This window comes from Pezoporus flaviventris, unplaced genomic scaffold (genome assembly GCF_033815535.1).
Source record: "Pezoporus flaviventris isolate CSIRO_AGI_PZ_B2104156 unplaced genomic scaffold, CSIRO_AGI_Pfla_v1 ptg000002l, whole genome shotgun sequence".
NCBI lineage: Eukaryota > Metazoa > Chordata > Aves > Psittaciformes > Psittacidae > Pezoporus > Pezoporus flaviventris.
In genome coordinates, this window is record NW_026892550.1 from 55,184,199 (window position 1) to 55,190,064 (window position 5,866).

At 42.7% G+C, this 5,866-nt stretch overlaps 1 long non-coding RNA gene across 1 annotated transcript; it reads right to left on the reverse strand.

The window, feature by feature from the left end:
* Positions 1 to 4,510: 4,510 nt before the first annotated feature.
* Positions 4,511 to 5,576, reverse strand: LOC133275532 (uncharacterized). Its single transcript, XR_009745574.1, has 2 exons — positions 5,506 to 5,576; positions 4,511 to 5,187 (listed from the first exon to the last, which is right to left on the reverse strand). It is a non-coding gene; the product is annotated as an uncharacterized LOC133275532 (long non-coding RNA).
* Between the last annotated feature and the right edge of the window lie 290 nt (positions 5,577 to 5,866).

Below are 5,866 nucleotides of genomic sequence, written 5' to 3' on the forward strand. Positions count from 1 at the left end.
TGGTGGTGAAGGTACGTCATGTAGATGCCCATGTACCCAAGAGTCGGGCCACTGAGGAACACCAGAACAACCAACAAGTGGATAAAGCGGCTAAGATTGAAGTGGCTCAGATGGACTTAGATTGGCAACATAAAGGTGAATTATTTTTGGCCCGGTGGGCCCATGACACTTCAGGCCATCAGGGCAGAGATGCAACATATAGATGGGCCCGTGACCGAGGGGTGGACTTAACAATGGACACTATTGCCCAGGTTATTCATGAGTGTGAAACATGTGCTGCAATTAAACAAGCCAAGCGGTTAAAGCCTCTTTGGTATGGAGGACGATGGTTGAAGTATAAATATGGGGAGGCCTGGCAGATTGACTATATCACACTGCCACCAACCCGCCAAGGCAAGCGCCATGTGCTTACCATGGTGGAAGCAACCAGCGGGTGGCTGGAAACATACGCTGTGCCCCATGCCACTGCCCGGAACACCATCCTGGGCCTTGAGAAACAGATTTTGTGGCGACACGGCACCCCAGAGAGAATTGAGTCAGACAATGGGACTCATTTCCGGAATAACCTTATAGATATTTGGGCCAAAGAGCATGGCATTGAGTGGGTATATCACATCCCCTACCATGCACCAGCCTCTGGGAAAATCGAACGGTACAATGGGCTGTTAAAAACTACACTGAGAGCGATGGGTGGGGGAACTTTCAAGCATTGGGATACACATTTACCAAAGGCCACCTGGTTGGTCAACACCAGAGGATCTGCCAACAGGGCTGGCCCAGCCCAGTCAGAACTTTTACATATTGTAGAGGGGGACAAAGTTCCTGTGGTGCATATGAAGAATTTGCTGGGGAAGACAGTCTGGGTTATTCCTGCTTCAGGTAAAGGCAAACCCACTCGTGGGATTGCTTTTGCTCAGGGACCTGGATATACTTGGTGGGTAATGCAGGAAGATGGGGAAGTCCGATGTATACCTCAAGGGGATTTGATTTTAGGGGAAAACAGCCAGTGAACTCAATTGTATGCTGTTGCCTGCTGTGTAATGCTTTTATAGCCCATCAACTAGATGTCTCCAGGTCACCAGCGACTGGCCCTGACTTCCCTCCAGCCATCATCCCAACAGAGAATGAACTTGGAACATCATGGACCGAATGGACTCGGCAGCATTATAGGGATTGGTCCATGCACTAAGAAAATGATTTTTTCCTCTTGGTCTGTATGTATATGGATGTATATATGTGGGAGAGCGATGGTGTATTGAAAATGTGGGATCTGAGCACGACGTGAATGGTATGGAATAAGGGGTGGATAATGTCCTGGGTTCAGCAGTAGCAGTCATGTTTTTTCCTTTGTGTTAACTGGTGCAGTGCTGTGTTTTGACTTCTAGTTTGAGAACAGTGTTGGTGAAGCCGATGTTGTCGGTTGTTGCTAAGTGATGTTTACCCTGACCAAGGACTCTGTGAGGCTCATGCTCTGCCAGGGAGGAGGGGAAGCTGTGAGGAAGCAGAGACGGGGCGCCTGACCCGGGCTAGCCGGGGAGGTATTCCATACCACAGCACGTCATGCCCGGGGTGGGGGGTAACTGGGAGTTACCCGGAAGGACAGGGGCTTCTGGGTGGAACTCGTTTTCTTGGCCGGTGGTATCGTATTCTCTTCCCTTGTTATTTTCCCTTATCATTGTTTTAGCTGATAGTAGCGGTGGTGATTTGTTGCTGGACTGTTCTTGTCTCAACCCGTAGGAGTTGCACTCTCTCGATCCTCCTCCCCGTTCCTCCGGGAGTGGGGAAGGGGAGAGCCCCGGTGCGGGGGGGGGGGGAGACGGACACGGACCTTGATTGTTGTCAGCTCGGCACCACTCACTGGGAGTGAGTGAACAAGTTACCTGACTGGGTTTAAACCACGACAATCATGATTATTGATGAGGTTTAAACCTAGGTCAGGAAATTCCTAGTGGTGGAGATAAATGCTTATCACACATGTCCCTAGACAGCATACTAGCAGGTGAGTATTTGACCCCAGTCCTCTCTGTTAAATATATACTAGTTGTGGGCGAAAGATTCATAGAAAAGAACTTGAGTCCCTTAACCACTGTGAGATGAACCTCTCAGCTGCTGGCAGCAGACAGTACCAGTTAATGCCAAGCAGAATCTTTCTGATTTAGGCCACCTTGAACTCGGGGTCTTTGAAATTAAATGACTGGCTTCAAAGTCAAGCATTACTTAATTTCACAAATCATTACAAGAGTTACTGTATCCTTTAATGCCATGAAATCCAAAGGCTGAGTTGTTCCTCAGAGCCCAGGAATCCCTGAGATTGTTTTCAAGCTCTAACAAATCACACACAGCAGAGGATGTGGCAGACTAGGTGCAGGTGAAAATGAGAACATTCCTCTTATCATTTCAGCTCTCTTCCCTACCCTGCCATTCTCTCTGATGAGGAGAGGAAAGCAGTGAGTCTGGCACATATAACACTCAAGGAAGGTCAGTGCACTAATGACTACCATTTCCACAAGTTAGCCACACAGAATTTGATCTGAAGATGCAATATATCTATTATTTTTTACCTGAGTTGACAGAAACAAATGAGCAGGTCATGTATTCAATCTCTCAAACAACATAGGATTGCTTCATTTACTATAAAGGTCAGAAACAGTGACCTGCTTAATGGCTAGGTGTCTTTTCAAAGGTGAAACACTGATGAAAACAAACAATTTTTTTTAATTACCTACCAGACCAGTGTTTGATTCTTCTCCAAACACATCGTTCTTCTTCTACCTGCTTATCACTAGCAAGAAGGTATCACTGCTTCTGTGTAGAAATCTACTGATCTGGAAACTGTTCCACAGGAAAAAGACTGAGCAGCTCCACAGAGCTGCTGCTGATAGAGAATCCCAACATCATCATTTTCCTGAAGGTCTGAATTCCCCAGAGTGAGCCAGGCCCAAAAATTGCAACAAAAAGACATTCCAGTCACTTAACTGAAAGTTTAAGCTCCACTTAACATGGAGCTCTGATCCATGGCCATCTCTGTGACAGTTGTGTGTGAAATGGGGCCATGTGGCTAAGAGTCCTACTCCCATCAGGGGAAGGGGGCTGTCAGGCTCCCACATCCCAGCTGGATGGATCCTCTACCACAACATGCAAAGCCAGGACTCATAAATCAGTAAGTTGCAGTTGTCTTAGATGTTTCAAATCTGACAAGAAATACCAAGCCTCATATTTAAAATAGCCGAATGCCCAATGTTTCAGGGAGTTGCATAGGATGGGTACATCCCAGGCTAAGTCTCTTGTTATGCCTGATTCAGAATTTGGGTCTCTCTAATCCCAGCCCAGCCCACCATAACATCTGATGTTCTCTATATAGCTGAGGTTTGACAGCCCTAAATTTCAGAAACCTTTATCCCTCAAACCGTTTCCAAAGTAGACAAACTAATAAAAGAAAATATCATTTTAGGCAAATCAGTACTTTCTATTTCACTAAAAGCATCCTACACTGCTCAAACAGTTGGATTATCTTCAACTGCCACTTAAATCTCCTTTGAAGAAAGATCTCTTAGTATTCCTCTCATGTGGCACCAAACTGTGACCTGGACCTTGAAATTCTGCAGCAGGGCTGCAAAACACAGATATTTGGTCTGGATGCATAGATATAGGAATATGCAGAAAGCTCTGCCTGAAACTCAAACTCATGTGACACTCAGTATGGCTTTTTCTAAGTTTATGAATAAAAAGGAGAAAAAAAAATAAAAAAAATAGGCATTTCACTGAATTGTCTTGAATTTTATCAAAAATGATGATAAAAATCAGAATGCCTTTCAAAAAGGGGCCATTGTCCCTTTGTTTTTTACATTCTGATATTCTGATCCACATCCCACTTAAAACCGTCTGTAGTTTGTTATTCTTTTTTATTAAGAAAATATTTTGCTTAAGACTGGAATTGTTAAAATAGACTATATTTTGTTTGAGAAGCACAATGTCTTGAAATCTCTCAGAACCTTCCCATCCATGAGCATAAAGCAGCGAATATTTCATGTCCCATGACACAGGATGGAACAATCTTATCTGGATAGCTACTACTTCTGTGACGCTTTGCTTGCATTCAGTTGAGATTATTTCCCTGATCTTGTCACACCACACAAATACATGAAATAAGCAGAAACAACAGCTAACATAAAAATTGCAGTCACAAGCCTGTGATTAAAGATGTCCTACATACATCCTTGTCATTGCCCGCATTCAATTTTTAGCATTTTCCCCCTAAACAAAGCTTGTTTCCTCTTCCCTCTCTCCTTTTTTAATTAAAGCTTCTCTTTAAGATCATCTTCAGATGATCCGAGGAGTATTCCCCTATGACATTTTACTGTCAAGCAATGAGCTACTCTTGGTGGTTTCCAGATCTCTTGCCAATGTAACCATGGAGACCTTGCCAGCTGCTACAACATCTTGAGGAATTTTGACTCTCTCTTATTAGCTTCCCCGATGACAAAATCATTATCCAAAAATGGAGTCACAGCGGCTGCAGGATTTTATTTATTTTTGCAACACTCATGAGCTTACATGCTCATTATGCCAGTTGTTGAATTTACTGCTCGTTATTAAAGTATTTGGTATTTACATGCATAGCATGCAGGGGAAATGTATAGAGCTTATTTGGTAAACTCCTATATTATAAACTGTCCAAGGAATAAGCCTCCAACCTAACCCATGACATAAAATATTGCCCAAAAATAAAAATGCCCAATTAGCTGAAACAAAAAGCCATATCATCTTCCTTCAGATGGTGTTAGAGCACAGCTACTGAAAGAGAACAGCATGAACTTTCAAGCCAGAGGACCTAGGAGCTTATGCCAAACCTACTTTTAAATGGTGAACCTACAACAGAACAGAAAAAGTTCTGTTTACCACCACTTCTTCCCAGCATCCTTCAAGTGGAAGTGGTCAGAAGAAAAATTCAAGAAGGATTCTGAGAGGAAATGAAGGGGAAGAAGAGAGAAAGAGCACTATTTCCATCATTTTTTTAGACCTTAACTGTCATGCCTTTCCGCTCCTCTATTATGGATGTGTCACCAAGGTTCTGTTCCCACAACAAGGCAGAAAAAGAAATTGTTTTCTTCTAGGTTCTTTCATTCCCCCTTCATTTCTTCTCTTCCTTACCACTCTCCTCTTCCCTTTACACATTAAGGGCATGGCCTGTCCAAACAATGCAGAATCTTTTTTGCAACTTTTCTATAAAACAATAGCTGAGAGCACAGTGAAAAGCAAAGATTTAAACATCCCAGAACAAGCTAGTACAAGGTAGTCAGATCTTTGTTTGGATGATAGACAATGAACTTTGCCCATTTCTACAGTACTGAAGCTACTGGCTACAGCCAACACCAGGTGCAGAAACTGAGTTTGTTTATTTTGTTGTTATCTTAGCTCTTTAAGAAACATTTATTATTAATTTCTTTCAAGGAAACATGATCACACTTCAAGAACAAGAACTCCAGCAGTTTTAGCCCACCTCACTTACTTTGTGTGCTTTCTTAGTCTTTAATTCAAACAAAGGCTTCAAAAGCATTCTTCCACTCAATCACTCCCAAGAAAAAAATAAAGCAAAGCAGCAAAGGCTGAGTATGCCTTATTTAACCCTTTACATTTTAAATACTGCAATATTTTTTTATCTTTTCCTATTACATTTATGAATTAAATGTAATAACTATTTGTAACAGGCATTGTTGCCCATGAAACAAGTGAATTCAGTTATCTGTACAGCACCTGTGTCTCTGGCCCATTTATTCCATTGAAATGAATTCACCAGTGCTGTGTTCACAAACAGCTTACACAAGCTAGAGACACACAGACATGTCTCTTGGAGAAAAAGCATCTG